Source organism: Spermophilus citellus (assembly GCF_964194105.1).
Source record: "Spermophilus citellus genome assembly, chromosome: 1".
Lineage (NCBI taxonomy): Eukaryota > Metazoa > Chordata > Mammalia > Rodentia > Sciuridae > Spermophilus > Spermophilus citellus.
The window spans coordinates 30,021,100-30,039,193 of NC_138182.1; the positions used below are offsets into that span (position 1 = coordinate 30,021,100).

Genomic DNA, 18,094 nt, shown 5'->3' on the forward strand with positions numbered 1-18,094 from the left:
TTAAAAGGGACTGAGGCTGTGGCTCAGTGGTTAAACACCCCTCAGTTCAATCCCCATTAGCAAAAAAAAAAAAAAAAAAAAATCTTAATAGAATAATTTTTTCTACTATAGGTGCCCTCCCAGGGTCTCCCCTAGCCCAAACAGAGCCCTGGAAGAAGTTAGAAAAGTCCACCTTCCTTATAAACTTTGACTTTCTTGTGTCACAAAAATTGGGAAAAAAATGTATAAATTTAAAAAGATGCTTTCCTTTGTGTGGTTTTGGTCAATGCACAATCTGATCATCTAGACTTGGTGACCCAATATTCAAGATGGGAAAGAGAAAGTGAGGCAGTTTCTCCTGAATTACCTATTCTCTGTGCCATGCAAGCCTTGGTGCAGAAACAAGACCACCCTTAAGACCTCCCCATGAAGCATCTCTTCAGAGAGCTGGTGCTCTTTCCTCCTGTCTATCCCATTTCTAGGAAAATGCATATCCTCCCTGGCCATCAGACAAAAACTGTACAGTCTCAATTCAAACCTCATTAAAGTTCTTTCTCAAAGTGCTCAGGGGCCCTATACAAATTTTGGATGGCCCAAAGATCTGTTAATGAATAGTAGAAAATGTCAGAGGACTATAATCTACTGGGGGAAGGACTGCTCAGTCCTGAATAAGATCTGGGGCTTTCCCAATTTTCATAGCTGCCCTGTCAGAGGCTCAACCCACTCCCAAGCAATCTGTTATGCAAATAACAATAGTTAATAGGTAGCCTGCTAGCTCTTCATGAATTTTCCCCCCTCCAGGTCAGAAAACATTCTTCTGAGCAACTCAGAGTTACAGTTGCGATATTAAGTTTGGGTCAGAATGAGTCTGTATGAGTTTGAATGTCCTTCAAAGGTCCATATATTAAGTAGTGGACTCCAGAATGGTCATATTTGGAGTTGTTGTGGACCTTTAAGTAGTGGAGTCTTATGGGAGATCCTCAGGGGCATGCCCTTGAGAAAGGGATTGTGGGACGCAGCCTCTCCATCTCTATCAGCTTCCTTGCTTGTGATATAAAAGATTTCTTCCCACATGTGCTCCCACCATAATGTGCTGTACTACTCAGTGGCCCAAAGTGATGATGCTGCCTAATCTTGGACAAGAATCTCTAAATTGTGATCTAAATAAACATTTTCTCTTTATAAGTTAATTGCTTTGGGCATTTTGTTATGGTCATGCAAAGGTGACTAAAACAGGGTACTTTCTCTTTTTCTCAAAATTATTTCTGAAATGAACAGGCTCTGCTAGACATTAGTATGCACAGGGGCTATGGATTAGGTGCCATGATGAACGGAATGATCTTTGCCCTCAAGCAACAATAGGAGTAAAACTAATGTCAGTCTTCTGTGTCCTTGGACTCCATATCCATAGATTCAACCAACTGTGGGTCAAAACTATTTGGAAAAAACTATATTGAATGTGTACAGCCCTTCCCCCCCCTTAGTTATTGTTCAACAATATAGTATAGTAACTATTTATGTGACCTTTGCATTGCATTGGCTACTGTAAGTAATCCAGAAGTCATTTAAAGTATTTGGGAAGATGTATGTAGGGTGTATGCAAATACTATACTGTTTTATCTAAGAGACTTGAACATCCACAGGTTTTGGTATCACTGGAAGTCCCTACAACTAATCCTTCACTGAGGGATGACTGTATATTTTATAGGTAAGGTAGATGAGGCTGAAAGAGGATGAGTCTGAGCTTACACCAATAATATTGACAGTTAAAGGGGGGACCTGAAACTGACCCTCTGCTTCAAGTCATATCTCCACAAGTGCAGGCTGAAGCTATGACAGTTCAAAGGAGAAAGTGGCATGATCAGTGTCACAATAGGAGTGCAAAGAGTTGAGAAGATCTTCTGGTGGAGCACTAAGGTAGGAGTAAGGAATAGGGAGGCTGAAGGCAGCAGCGGCAGGGCAAGTTCAAGTTGAAGGGTGAATCAGCAACAGGCATGGCTTATGGCCCACCCATGCACCAAGAAGGAAGAACTTCAGACCTGGGTGAACTTCAAGGGAACACCAGTGCAGCTGGTCTGGAGGGTTGTGGGCTGCAGAGCTGTTGAGGAATGAGATACCAGAAGTCCTTACACCCCAGGCTGTGTGTGCAGTGAGTGCTGAGGGCATAGGAGGAGGTGGGGAGTGACAAGTTTAGAATTATGCTTCCAGGGTGTAATGCTGATTTAGCAGCAGAGTAAAAATGGGATCATCAGAAAGAAAAAAGAGTCAGAAGATCTTGATGATAGTCTTAGGGCCTAAACTATGGAACAGGGATGCAAACTAGGACAGCAACAGTGGGACTGTAAGGCAAGAAGAGAAGAGAGAGAAGAAATACATCTACCCTCTATTTTTGGATGTTCAGAAGGTGATTTTTAAATGCACATACACATACCCAGCTGTATTATTTTTCAGTGGTAGAATTCCATTTTTCAGACATCCCTTTTTGTGGATGCCAAACTTTTTAAAAATAAAACAGATTAAAACAAAGCTGTTTCAGCCAAATCAGGCTACCCCATTGCCAGAGGTTTCATCTTTCTGAGCTGGAACCTGAGGCATCCTAACTGCTTGAAAATCAATGCCCCGGTGGGATTCAAATGCTGCCTAAAAGCACCTTATTTCTATGGATATATTTTCTGTTTTATTTTATTTTATTTTTTTTTTTGAAAACAGGAATTAGATTCTTTCATGCTGTCTGTGGCTTAGACCACCCAAATATTGCTCTGTGAATGTTCAGAATCTCAGGATTCAGAAGGATGCCTGGTCCCATGGAGACAAATGCTGGCCTCTCTTGCATTTTTCAACCAGCCATCTGGTCAACAAGTGTCCCCTGGCACTGATGCTGTGGGCACATGCTTCTACATTTGGGAGATGCTACGGTGACTGACAAGATCTCCAAGCTCAAGGAGGATACATACTAGGGATGGAGCTAGGCAATCAATACAAGTGAGCCAGTCATAATTTTAGATAAACTCAAGTGCTCTGGAAAAAATAAAACAGTCATGTGACTGAGGGCTGAGGAGGTCAGGCAATCTGAGGAGGTAGTATTTGATCTGTGACCTGAAAGAAAAGAAGGGGGATGTCCCAAGCAGATCTTGAGGATATACATTTTAAACGAAAGGGCCAGCAAGCACCAAGCTCATGAGCTGGTGTTCATTTAGTGTGTTGGAGGGTCAAAGGCAAGACTGTGGGGTGGGGAGGGTCGTAAGTGAATGGGAAAAGGGTAGCAGCTGGGTTCTCCTTAGAAGAGCATAGATCACATGGGGAAATATGGTCGGGAGAATTTTATTATAAATTTTTTTGGTAATATTTATAATATTCTGTCAGGGGAGTGAACAGATCTGGCTGACATTGTAGGATCTGCTTAGGCTGCTAGGTGCAGAGTGAACTTTTAAGGATAAGAGTATGAGAAGAGAGGCCAGTTAGGCTAAAAGAGGACCCTAACTTGGACTACCTTCCAAGAATCAATGAGAGAGTAATGCTAAAGTCTGAAGGTAGAATCAACTGACAAATCCAGTTGAATCCAACTAGTGGATTAAACAGGATGTTGTGGAACATCAGTAATCCACGAGAACCGCTGTGGTTTTGTTTTCAACAATTTGGTAGCTGGTGGTGCCATTTACAGAGAAGAGGAAGATTTGGGGCAGAGGGTTGACTTGGCCTAGGGCAAATGTTGGGACAGAAATTATGGACATAAAACAATCGCTGGATCTACTTTGGCTGTTATGTAGCAGAGATATAAGAGAAGATGGTAAGAGGGTGAGAGATCTGGTGTTTAGAGGAAAACTGAGCCGGAGGTATGGATTTTTTAAGTTAAAAGATCAATACGTGGTATCTTTGACTACTTACTATGTTCTTGGCACCAATAAAAGAAAAATACTCCCCATTGTCAGAAAAATGCCTCTCTGTTAAGGATGGCTCCCAGAATAGTTAAGAGTCACGGCAAAGCCCTGTTGTGCCTTTGGGCTGGATAGTGAGAGGAACACCCACCTGTTTCTGAGAAGAAACTTTCCAGGGTAACCATCTGGCATGCTCTGCAGAGTAACAGATCCTTGGCACAAATCTGTCTTTAAAATAACAATACAAGGAGGCTTCTTCGAAGCCTTGTGCTGTGTAAATCCACAGCATTAAAGATACCATCATGACATCGAGGTACCATTCCAACTGCTTCACACTGCACCCAAACAAAGGGGCCTTTCAATGTGGTTTGGGTTCACTCTCAGATGGAAAAATCTCTGTGGGAAAAAAAATTACTCACCAGTTGTAAGTACTGTTCAGACCAACTAATAATTACTGCATATCTATATTATCTTCCCGTGTTTAATTTCTTTGAAACAATTCTTGCTGCTGCCAGTCCTTAAATGAATCAGCTTAATGTTAACAATGTAGTACCATCATTATTTGTATTATTTATGTTGCATTGTATTATTGAACATACTTAGCTCTGTAGTGGAAGCCACGCCAAGCATATTAAAAACACATTCCAGAGTTAGATTGCTTTAAGAAGATAATGAAAGGAAGGAAGGAAGGGGAGGTGGGGGAAGAAAGGGAGGGAAGGAGGGAGAGAGAGAGAAAAGCAGAAAGGAAAGAAAAAGAGAAAGAGAGTGAATAAAAGAGAATGAGAGATAATAAAAGAAAGAATGATAAAATAAATAAAAGAATGATGATAAACATGAGATTTAAAAAGGAAGACAGAGAGATGGGAAGGGAGGATGGGAGGGAGAAGGTTAGGTCTGAAGAAAGATATAGAAAGACCCTCCCTCATAATCTCAGCCTAAGGTGAGATCTGTAGGGACAGTAGGTAGTCTTAACAGTCAGCACCAAGAGGATATTAGAAAATAATATGTACCATTCTCTGGATGCTAGTCTCAGAAATGTATAGTGAGAGGGTTTGGAGAATTTTCCATCTATTCATCTATCCATCCCTCATTAATTGAGCATAGAAGAAATAGTTTAGCAATCAGGGAGACAAGCTATAGGGAAAGTCTATGAGATACCAGGTAAGCACTGTCCTAGGCATTTGGATAATTTTTTACTCTCTCAGCAAATATTTACATTAATGTCCACCGTGAGCCACACACTGCCAGACACAGAAGATACCCTTGTGAAGAAGAAAAAAAAAATATATGGTTTCTGCTCTTCAATGTGATCATCCTTCAGTAACTAAATAAATAATTACCTGGATATTAATAAGAAACAAAGGATATAACTAGAGGAGTATTCTTTAATTATGAAAATGCTATACAGGAAAAGTGTAAAGGACAATAAGGGTGCATAACAAGAGGACCTCATGTGGGTCTGGGAGAAAGGACAGGTTAGGAAAAGTTCTGGGAGGAAAGGATGTTTCAGTTGAGGCCTGAGTGACAAGTAACCCTAAGGAAGGGTGGCTCTAGATGTGGAGACAGGCACTTCCTCAGTAAGTCCAACCCACACAGTGCTATCAGCACCATTAGCTTGGTTCAAAAGAGAGCAATAGGAACTGAGTCCTTTTTTTGTAGTTGACCCTAGTCTTTCTGGGTTTTTGTTTACTTTCCTTTTGTTCTTCAATTTAGTTTACCAAGTTGATCCCTTGATTGTGTGACTTGAGTTAACACAATGATATTGTAATGCTGATGAAGATTAAATGAAATACCTGTGCCTGGAACATTGCTTAGCATACATTAGGTGCTGTGTGGTTGGGTCTCCTCCTCCTTGTATATAAGCCATTAATCTGCATCACAGAGAGATAATATCAGAAAATACTTAATAAATGAAGGGGCATTTAACTTAGCTTTGAATTGCTAGATTTCCAAAAAGTGTGAATGTTTCAGAAAGTTGAGGGGCTTTTCCAAAAAGTGTGAATGTTTCAGAAAGTTGAGGGGCTTCTGTTGGTGTGGTAAGTCATTATATTGTGACCAAGGCACAGAAATAGGATGGTATGAGCAGGGAAATGTCTCATTTAAGGGCAAGAAGAATGAAGAGTTGTGTAGGAAATGAAGCTCAGAGATGTGTATTGTAGAGCTGGGGGGCCTAGGGATGTGGCCCAGTGTACAGAATGCTTGTGTGAGGCCCTGGGTTCAATCCTCAATACCAAAAATAAAATTAAATTAAATTTAAAAAAAAGTGTGTTGGAACCAGATTATTTTGAACTTGGAGCCAGATTATTTTGAATTTGAATGACAAGCAAAATAATATTTATTTTTTAATTTTATAAACATAAGCAAAGGGAAAGAATTTAAGATTTTTGAACAGGAAGTAAAAATTATCTTAGAAAATATAATGCTACAGAAAGGTTAGGGGAAGGGATAGAGGCATTGAGAATATTTAAGATGATTTATGTAGGCATGATTTAGTGTAAGGGTAGCAAGAAGAGATTACAAACCGAGAGTCAATGGCATCTAGTGACTGGGTGTCTGTGAGGGAGGGGAGAAAGGGAAGGATTATCTATAAACCCAAGGATGGAGCCTAAGTGGAAAGCGTACATCCCCAGGAATGCCACAGGATAGCTCCTGTCAAGGTCTCCCTCTCCTCTTCCCTTAAAAAGCCAAAGTGGGATTCAACTACAGAAATCTTACTTTAAATAGAGTTGTGGAATATTGGGAAGAAATACCTAAAGAGCTGCTGAAATGAAGACCTAAAATTTGGTTGATCAATTTGAGCTATCTTAAAAGGAGTTTGGCAGTCTTCCACGTGAGTTGAGTGGCCAGACAGTGGAAGTCCACAAAACCAGAGCCCTGGAGCCAGAACACTGAGAGGATAGGAAGCAGAAGATGAGGAGCAGATTACCTCTGGGAATCAAGAGACCACTGGACATTGTAATGTTATGTTAATTATGTGGAACTGTAGAAAACCCAGGTGGCATGATGATGGTGTCATTTCAAGAATGTCAGTGACTTCATGGAAATTAAGAATAGTGAGAATTTTTGAAAGAACCTGGAAATAATGGAAATATAACATACAAAAATATTGGTGACTTCTAAGAAACTAAAGTCAGTGTGAACTAGAATGTAAGATTTCGGGGTAAAACAAAGGTATGTGCATGCGTGCAGGAAGCCATCCGTGAAATACATGAGGATCTTCTCTTGACCTGAAGCCAGGCAGATTTAGCTTTGGCCTTGGGAACTATCTGTGGCTCTCCCAGGGTAATAGATTGCCCTGTGCACATGATCTCTATCTCTGCTCTGCTAGGAAGATCCCACTTAGTAGCTCCAGAGATGGGTGTAACCTGTTAGGAACTGAACAGCCCACCTTTAATCTTTTTTGGTTAAGAACATTCTATGGAAGTCCTTCCATATAAACAAAGTAGGTGCGGGATCCATTTTGCCATAGTCTAGAAGCTTGATCCATCTGATCAGCTTACCGGGGTCCTTTCCCTGCTTTTGAAACTACTCTCTGTATTCTGTGGGGTTTTTTTTCTCGTTGTTTTATTTTTCTTAGCTTTTATTTCTAAGCCAGCCCATTCCACTGAGGGGAACCCCATTTCCACCACATGCATGGGACATGGGCGAGACGTGTGTATGTGTGTATGTGTGTGTGTATGTAATTACATATCCACACAAGCGCGCGCGCGCGCACACACACACACACACACACACATTATATCTGGAAGGATATATAGATACAAAATGGTCACCTTCAAAGAAGAGATCCATGTGGCATTTTAGATAAAGTTTACTCTATTTTTTGGTATATTCTTTTGCATGTTTTAGATTTCAGGCAGGAAGTTCAAGAGCGTGGCACCATTATGAACACATTAATTTTGTTCAAAAAAATAAATTAAGGCTGGGTGCAGTGATATATGCCTGTAATCCTAGTGACTTGGGAGGCTGAGATAGGAGGATCATAAATTCAAAGTCAGCCTCAGCAACTTAATGAGACCCTGGCTCAAAATAAAAAAAAGTGAAAAAGGGCTGGGATGTAGCTCAGTTGTAAAGGTCCATGGGTTAGATCCCCAATATAAGTAAAAAAATAAATAAATAAGAATTATGTGGTGGTTCGTTAGATTTTACTTTCAGACAGAGGAAACAGTTGATAGGACAGAAGATGTTGATGTGAGGATAAACAGGCAGTAGAAGAGCAAGCAATGTTCTGGCAAAGTGGGGATGCTGTGTTGAAAACAACCAGAAAGACAACAAGCCTTCAGTAAAAATATCTCTTCCCTAAAGGTGAGCAAAGTATAGGTCAACATAGATACCATGGTCCTTTGTAGATGTGGGATTGTTAAGGGACATTTCTAGCAGAGGGAGCCTCTCTCGCAGCCAGAAAGTAAACTGGGACTGTAGTCCAATACCTGTGACAAACTCACATGTCAATGGATTACAAACCTGAGTCCTCTGTCACCTCTGTAAAGGAGGAGGCAGAGACATCACTGAGATTGACAGAGGCTGTGAGGTGGCTGAAGGCACCAGTATTGAATGATTGTTAGTTTCCTATTGGTATGTCTATTTTTTGTTGCCATAACCAAATACCCAAGACTGAGTAATGTACAAAGAATAGAGGTTTATTTAACTCATAGTTTTAGAAGCAGAAAAGTCCAAAAACATGGCTCCAGCATTTGATGAGGGTCTTCTCGCTGCAACATAATATGGCAGAAGGCATCATGTGGCACGAATGCAAGTATGCTAGCTCAGGGTTCTTTTCCTCTTCTTACAAATGCCAACCTGGGAACCCACTCTCAGAATCTTATCTGGTTCTCTTTGTCTCCCAAAGATTCCACCTTCAAATATCATTAATATACAAATTTAAGGGTCACATTTTCAACACCTGAGCTTTTGGAGGACACATTCAAACCACAACATGCTGCATAACAAATCGTTGCAAATTTAGCAGCTTAAAATAATGTCCATTTATTGCCTGAAACTAGAGAAAATCAGGCTGAGTGAAATAAGCCAGGTACAGAAAGTCAAGGGTTGAATGTTTTCTCTTATATATGGAAGCCAGAGAGAAATAAGAAAAATTTTTAAAAAGGCTGAGAAGAATCTCATGAAAATAGAAGAGAGAACAGTTTATGAGAGGGAAGGAAATAAGGGGGTGGGAGGAGGAATGGGAAAGGGGAGAAACAGCAGAATGAAATTAACCAAACTACATCATGTGCATATGTGAACATATCACAATAAATTCTCCTTTTTTATGATTATAATGCATAATAAAAATAAATCCAAATAAAAATGATATCTAGTTTTTATCTCACTGTCCTATAGTTCAGGAGGCTGTGAAGGCTTCACTGTGTTCTTTGTTTAAGGTTTCACAGTTTAAACCAAGGTTGCAGTCAGGTTGGGTTTGTATCTGGAAGCTCTGGGGAAATAGCTGCTCCTAAGTTTATTTTGATCGTTGGGTGAATGCAATATGTTGCAACTGGAGAACTGAGGTCTTCATTCCGTTGCTGCTGCCAGAGAGGCTATTCTCTCATCCCTGCACATGACTCCCATATTCACATTGAAGGATTTTGGAGCAACAGATCCTTTTCATGTTTCTCATCACTTTGATTTTCTTCTTTGTTGACATTCAGAGAAAACTCTCCACTTAGAAATGACTCAAGTGTCTAGGTACAACTCAGACATATAATCTACCTTTCTTTAACCCAATCAATTAGTAGCATTAACTACATCTGCAAAATCCCTTTGCCATATTGCATACCATAATCACAATAGTGACATCAGGGGATGGAGAGCATGAGATCATTTTAGAATTCTGCCTACAACCAGAAAGATGTTTTGAGTGCTCCCTGAAGACCAAAGAGTGAGTGAGGTGCAGGGTTTTACCTCACAGAGGCCCTATAAGATTGTAGCTCTCATAGAGCTTGTCACCTAGGAAGATAGATAACACTGTGAATATGTAAAACATGAGGTAAGATAACGTGGACAGATCCTTGATTTCCTTGGATCCCACCATTCACCCAACAATCAAAATAAACTTAGGAGCAGCTATTTTCCCAGAGCCTCCAGATAAGAACCCAGCCTGGCTGAAATCTTGAATTAACTAGGGAGACCTTAAGCAGAGAACAGAGTGGAGCTTTCAGGACACCATACTTGAGAAAATCATCCTTATTTAACCCCTCTGAATTTCAATTTCCTAGCTATAAAATAAAAAAAAAAATTACCTTATGGGTCACTGATGAAAAAGACAAAATAATGTAGAGAAAAATCATGTATGGTGTTAATGATAGAAACTCAGCATAGAGGAGGTTCTATTTTAGATCAGAGAAGATGTCACTGAAATGGGGACATCTGAATTGAGTTCTGAATGACATAAGAAACCATCCATGCAAAAAAGCAAGGATGCAAAGTTTCTAAGCAGCTGCAAGATTGGCATATGTAAATGCGAAATGACAGCAAACAAGGAATAGTGTAGCCTGGAATGAACATTCCACTTGTTAAATAAAAAAAGACACATCAAGTTTCTTCTACCCATATTTCTTCACTATCATTCAAAATGATGCCTCAGCAATTTAGTGGGGCCTTATGCAGTGTAGCCAGATCCTGTCTCAAATTAAAAAAAAAATGGGATGGGGATGTTGCTCAGTGTTTAAGCAGCCCTGGGCTTAATTTCTAGTATCACCCCCCCCAAAAAAAAAAAACTTATCAACCAACTTTAATGACAAATATTTATTGAGTACTTTGTATATGTCAGTCACTATTCTAGTACTATCACTGAGTGAATGAAGCAAACTTTATACCATGTCATTGTGAAACTTATACTTTAGTAGCAGTGACACACACAAAACAAAATAAATAAAAATGCATTGTATATTAGATTGTGAGAAGTGGTAAGGAGGAAAAAAAAAACAAAGTTGGGAAAGACATATCAAGTTTCTTCTACCCATGCCTTCACTAATCCAACTGTTTATATAACCACTGACATACGTATCTGTTCACCTTACACTGATAGCTTGTTTATTGTGAGCTAGATATTGAGGATACAAGCTGTAATTGCATCTAGCTATGATAGAGTTACTGCTGTCAAATCTGTTCTCTGGCATACTATAAAGCTATAAAAAAAAATCTGACTTCAAACCACCGAATAGCCGAGAAAATTAAGATACAGAAATATGAGATGAGACCCATATTTGTCTTAGCTTCTTGCTGGGAGCTTCTTGCTTGTTCTGTGTTGTAGCACAGGGAGATAACACCCAAGGAGTGCAGAGTGCTCTTGCTGAGAAAGCTGAGAGCAGAATTCAGGACTGCTGAAGCAGCTGGAACTCTCAGAACAGGTACTGGAAAGGTGGGATCCAAGGGGAGCAGGGATCCTAGTGTGCGTGTTTCCTGGGGAACATTGACTGAGGGTTATGCTGTGAGTTCAGAGGGAGAAATTCCATGAAAGAATGTGATTGCTATAAAGCTGGAAGACAGAATCCTGGCACAGTGAGAATGTCAAGCATCTCTGAGAACCTTAGGCAGTTAGTTAGTCAGACCTCAAAAACACCACACCATATGAACAAAGAGCATACCTGAGGGGTATATTTATGACCAAAAGAAACACCTGATTTAGAGCAGCCCTAACAAAGAATGGAACAAAGTTTGGCAGGACAGAGAGGATTTCAATAATCCACTTGCTTTTCAGGCAACATATAACTTTTTTAATAAAAGACCTTGTAAATGAAGCTTGCTATAATGTGTTACCCACAATATCAAATATACTATCAGTTACTCTACATGAAAAAGATAGTCAAGAGAGACCTAGAGGTTACCCAGATATTGGGATTAGGAAGTTAGAACTTTAAACCACATAATATAAAGATGTCCAAGAACTTAAGGGAAAATGTGTAAATAACGAGTCAACAGATAAGGAATATCAACTGAAAATAAAAATGATTGAAAATGGAAATTCTAAAACTGAAAGTTATTTGAAAAGAAAAATCTGTCAAATGGATTTCAAGACAAATTGTAGATTGCAAAAGAAAGACAAATCCATATAAAATCCATGAAGACAAATCCATATAAACTATCCAACATGAAAAAGAGAAAAATGATGGAACACATGAACAGGACTTCAGGGACCCACAGGAGTCTGTCTAGCTTCCTCACATATATGTAATATAAATCCTAGAAGGAGAGGAGAGAGGTAGAACAAAGGAGGGGAAACAATGAAGAAATAGTCATCACAAATTTCTCAAATTTAGTGAAAACATCAAGCTACAGATTTGAGAAACTCAATAAAGTACAGAGAATAAACACAAAGAAAATGACACCTAGATGCACGAGAGCAAATAGCTGGAAGTCGAATATAAGGAAAATACTGAAAACAGCCAGGAAAATATTACATTGGTACAAAGAGGCTTCCACAGAGAGTAACAGTGATATAAATTTCTGGTACCCTTTTCTTAAAAATAATGGACAAGAAGATAATAAAATTACACCTCTAAAAACTAAAAAAAAAAAAAAGAAAAAGGAATGTCATCCTAGGATTTTACATCCAGTGATAACATTGAAAAGAAGGTAAAATACAGATATTCAGAGAAACAACAGCTGAGAATATGTTGCCAGCAGACCTGCTTAAAATAAATACTAACAGAAGTTCTTTAGCCTGCAAAGAAATAATGGCAGATGGAAATTTGGACCTAGAGGAAGGAATGAAGAGAAATGGAGATTACAAGTATATAGGTAACTATAAAACATTATCTTCTATCTCTTAATTTCTTACTAAAAATGACTGTTTAAAAATAGTAAATTGGGTTATAATATGCATAAACATGGATATGAAAATATGATAACCTAACCCAAAAATAGAGTAGGTAAATATAAATATGCTTTCTTAAGTAAAGTGGCATCACATAGATTTTACTTTTATTAACAGAATTAACTTAATTTTAAATTAATGTGAATTTATTTTTATAAGTTAAGACTACAGTATTATAATTTGTAGTCTATCCACTAAAAATGATATGGTATAGAAAAAAAGCAATAGAGAAAATAAAAGGGAATACCAAATATGTTTGATTTTCAAAAAAAAAAAAAAGAACAGAAGCAAGAAAATAGAGAAAAACAAACAAATAAACAAAAACAAATAGAACAAATGTAAAACAAGTAATAAGAAGATAGATTTGAACCCAATTATATCAATAATTATTATATATACATTTGATAGACTTTCCAATTAGAAGAAGAGTTGAGATAAAAACTGTTACAACTATATGATGTCAACAAGAATCATACAACTCATTTTGTAATTTATACAACAAATAAACATATACACATAAATAGTTGGGTATATAGCAAATTTGAAAAATACTATCAATTCAAATGACCTTGTTGAGACTTACAGAATAATACATCCAACAATGTGGAAAACATATTCCTTACAAGTGTATATTCTGCATTCACCAAGATAAATCATGTCTTTAATGTATTTTAAGTAATTTTAACCTGATAAGGGCTTGGGATATAGCTCAGGGTAGAGTGCTTGCCTAGAATGTGGGTTCAATCTCCAATACTGCCAAACAGAAGCAACAACAAATATCTTAGAGTAAGATTAAATTTGAAATAAATAAAATATCTATAAATCAATAAAGCATAGTATATAACAAATGCAGCATATGTAATAAAACATAAATATGAACTATAATACCAATATTTAAAAATGTTCCCAAATAGCTGGAAATTAAAAGCACATTAACCTAGAATCAAAGAATAAATATAAGGGAAATATTAGAAATCTTAGAAAATATTTGGAGTTAGATGATAATGGAAACATATGGTGCCAAAATTTGTGAGATGTGGCTGAAGTATTCAGAGGGAGATTTACAAATTTAAATGTTTATATTGGAATAAAAGGGTAAAATAACAAGAAGCTAAGCTTCTATCCTGAGAAGTTAGAGAAAGAAGGATAAACTAAATCTAAACCAAGTAGAAGAAAGGAAATTTTTTAAAAAGGGTCAAACTAAGTAGAAAATGTGTTAGTAATAAAGGAAATTAACAAAGCCAAACATTGGGGACTTTTTAAAGAAAAATAAAATTGGTAAGTACTCAGCAAACAAAGATAGACAATATAAATTAATATCAGCAATAAGAATGTTGTCAGGGCTGGGGCTGTAGCTCAGTGTTAGAGTGCCTTCCTCACATGTGCAAGGCACTGAGTTTGATCCTCAGCACCACATAAAAATAAATAAATAAAGATATTGTGTCCATCAACAACTAAATTTTTTTAAAAAAAATTGTTATATATCCAAGAATAATAAAAAACGATAAAAATTTATTTCAATAGATTTAAAAACTTAGATAAAATGGACTTCTTTAAAAAAAAACACTCCTTTTACCAAAACAGATTCAAAGAGCAATTTAAAATGTGAGAAGATGAAATATATTAAAGGAATTGAATTTAGAATTCAAAATCTTTCAGCTAAGAAAACTGCAGACTCAGATGGTTTCCATGGAAGTTTCTGTCAAACATTTAAGGAAACAAACCACCAATTCTACATAAAATTTGTCAGAAAATAGAGGAAAAGAAAGTACTTCATAATTCATTTATAAGGCCATGAGATCACTGTTACAAAATCCTGACAAAAGACTTTAAAACAAGACCAAAAATTCTCATAAGCATAGAAATAAAATCTGAATCATTAACAAAGTAAAATGTTCCAATAACATATGAAAAGAATAATAATATACTGAACAAATGAATTTTATTCCAGGCAGGAATGCAATCAGTACGATTATATTTAGATCTAAATTTTTATTTACCACACGAAGAGAATAACAGGAGAAGAGAATCATGTAATTTGTAATCACATAAATCATATTTATATTTGAAAAAAAAATCAGAAAACAAGGGCAAAAAAAGGGCACCAACAATATCCAATGCCCTTTTATGATTAGAAATAAAAAACTAAGACTAAAAATGCACTTTAATCTGATAAAATGTATTTAACAAAAAATGTGCAGTTATGGGCTGGGGATGTGGCTCAAGCGGTAGCGTGCTCACCTGGCATGCGTGCAGCCTGGGTTCGATCCTCAGCACCACATACAAACAAAGATGTTGTGTCCGCCGAAAACTAAAAAAATAAATATTAAAATTCCCTCTCTCTCTCTCTCTCTCTCTTTAAAAAAATATGCAGTTATCATTTTGCTTAATGATAAGATATTGAACATCCCCCCCTCCCTAAAATTGTGGCAAGACAGAATTGTGTTCATATCATTCTATTTCATAAAGTAGTAGAGGTCACAGACATTGCAGGAAAGCAAGAAAAAGAAATAAAAACTAAAAATATAGAAAACTTTGAATAAAGCTGCCTTTATTCACAGATTACATGATTATTTATGTAGAAAGTCCTAATGAATCTATGAAAATGTTACTAGAACTTAAAAGTGAATTTAGCAAGGTTGAGAATACAAGAACATATACAAAAATCAACAGCTAGCAGTGAACACCTTGAAAATTAAATGTAATACAGATTTTTTAAAAAATGTAAGTTCTAATATGCCATACCGTCCACAAACATTGGGATCTCAACCTAAAAACCCAAACCATAAATCTTCTAGAAAAGAAAGAGAACAATTCTACAACTTTGAAGTAGGTAAAATTTGCCTGGAAAAGACACAAAAAGCCCTAAACATGAAATATGAATACTTTGGACCTAATCAATGTAAACATTAAAAGGTCTGCTTTTGGAAAGAATCTGTTAGTAAAATGAAAAGGAAAGCCACAGACTGGGAAAAAATATTGGTTTATGTGCATATACATAAACTTCTTTAATTGTACATCTATCCATCCATCCATCCATTTAATAAAAAGATAAGCAAATAAATTTTAAAAACATGCAAATGTTTTGAAAATACACTCTTTTCCAGGGGGGTGGTGGGTACCAGGGATTGAACCCAGAGATGTTTTACCACTGAGCTATATCACTAGCCTTTTTTCTTTTGAGAGAGGCTCTGGCTAAGTTGCTTAGGACCTCAATGAATTGCTGGGGCTTTCTCAAACTTGCAGTCCTCCTGCTTCATCCTCCTGAGCAGCTGGAATTACAGGTTTGCACCACCATGCCCGGCCAAAAATACACTTTTTACTAGAAGCTATAAGAATCATCAACAAACTCATTGAAAAACAAATGCCCAATGCCATTAATTATTAGGGAAATGCAATTAAAGAAACTGAGATAACATTTCACACCAACTAGATGGCTAATTTTTAAAGGAAGACTGATAGCACAGTACTACAAATTTTGGTGAATCCATAAAATAGCTGGAGCTCTCCTCATGGTTGGGGAAAGTAGAATGCAATCTATCCATTCTGGAAAGTTTGGCAGGTCTTTATGATGATGCATGTATCTCACCTCTCAGCAGATCCACTCATAGAAATGATAGTGTGTGCCTTAAAGACTTATTCATATGACAAAATGAGGAGACAGATTTACAATGATTTGAATATTAAGCAATATATATGAATTGAAACATCACATGGTATCCCATAAACATGTGCCATTTTTATCAACTAAATTTTTTCAATTACCAAAAAAATAACTTCTTCAAGAATGTCATAGCTGCTTTATTCATAAGCCTTAGGACCCAGAAAAAACACCAAGCAACCCAACCTAGAGACAACCCAAATATCCTTCAATAGGGGAATGGATAAACAAATTGTGGCATATTCATATAATGGAGTACTAATCGACAATAACAATGAATGAACTGATGCATGTCTTGTTGGAAAATATTTCATAAGTGTTTGTGAGCAATCGTTGACACCCATGGTCCCTGATGCAGGCAGAGTGAGGCTCTGACTTCCTGTTTTTCAGTAGTCGAATCCAACCTGAATCTGTATCATCTGCATCACTGCTTAAAACAGAGTGTGGTGAATAGTTGAAGGTTTTTTTCTACCCATATCATCAAACCTTAAAGTCAGCAGTGGTCTTACTCATCTCTAAATCACCAACATCTTCCCCAGAACTGAATATATACACACACATACACATACTCAATAAGAAAAAGGGGACAAAGGGACACTTGGATACAGCTTTTATTCCCTCCAATCTCCTAAAGCTGGTGCAATAGTTGCACAATCATGTCTATCAAATACTAAGTGAGTCTCATTATTTGGATGTAAATAACTGGAGAGCTGGATAAAATTTCTATCTCAACGACAATTTGTCTAGATTAGTCATGAACAATTTAGTTTAGTCCAAGGCAACTTGCCCAAAGTCAGCTGCCTAGTCAAGTGTCAGAGATGGGACACACATGACCAACTAGCTCTTCCTGCCTCACTACAGCTGCCTGCTCTTGTGACATGCTTAGTGGCTTAAGTGCTTGAATGTGCTATTTCCTTCCACACAAGAGCAAGTGCAGGCTGTCAAAATTCCTGCAAGCAGGCTGTCACCCTGCTTGCCTGGGGTATGTTGGCACAATTGGGAGGTGAGGTGGGTACTGCCCATCCTGAGGGCAGTCACGGCTGCTCTGTTGCTTTCTGGATGTAGCTTGGCCCTTCCCTTTGGAGGGGCAGAGCAGAGCAGAGCAGAGCTCCATCTCTGAAAACTGAGTAGGAACAAGCCTGGGCATGGGAGTGAGCAGAGGACTCATGGAAGCTAAGGTGGTTTAGCTGCCTCATGTTTGAAAGAGTGATAAGAAATCATCTTTACAGAGATAACAAGACTGTCCTTAGCTACAAGTATAATCTATAGTTACTCTAAAAAGTTAGTATAAACCTGGATGTCTGGTCTTAGGAAGAAAATTGATAATAGTGTTTAAGGACACATTTAGGAATTATTTTAATTCTTTGAAGATGACTTCATTTACCTAAGGGTACCTTAGGTAAATATATATGACTTTCATGGTCATTAAAAAAATCTCTTTAAAAATTTTCTATTCTGATTTAGGGTTACATTTTGTTACTTGTAGAATGTAAGCATGACAATTTCAAATGGGAGGCTCTTAGAATTGTCTGTGTATAAACTATAACTATCTCAGAAGGACATGAGATTATTCTAAAGACAGAGAAGGAGAAAGGCACAAATAAAAAATTTGTTTAAGGATAGAAGTTTTCCTAATCCTTTCATTCCCTCCACTAGATAAATCTTGTTTTCCTTCAGTCCCACAAAACTCACTGTCATCTTCCAATTAAATATTCTATTCTCTCGTAGACTTTTAGCTATACACACATACGATTACAGAAAACA

At 37.4% G+C, this 18,094-nt stretch overlaps 1 protein-coding gene across 2 annotated transcripts in view; it reads right to left on the minus strand.

Moving 5' to 3' along the window:
* Positions 1 to 14,975, minus strand: part of STARD13 (StAR related lipid transfer domain containing 13) — a 444,473-nt gene extending 429,498 nt beyond the window's left edge. The window contains exon 1 of one of the 2 annotated variants that reach the window (XM_081310721.1): positions 14,911 to 14,975. The gene's annotated coding sequence lies outside the window, so the exon portion shown is untranslated. The remainder of the gene's footprint in view (positions 1 to 14,910) is intronic. The other variant, XM_081310722.1, reaches the window with a different exon arrangement.
* Positions 14,976 to 18,094: the final 3,119 nt, after the last annotated feature.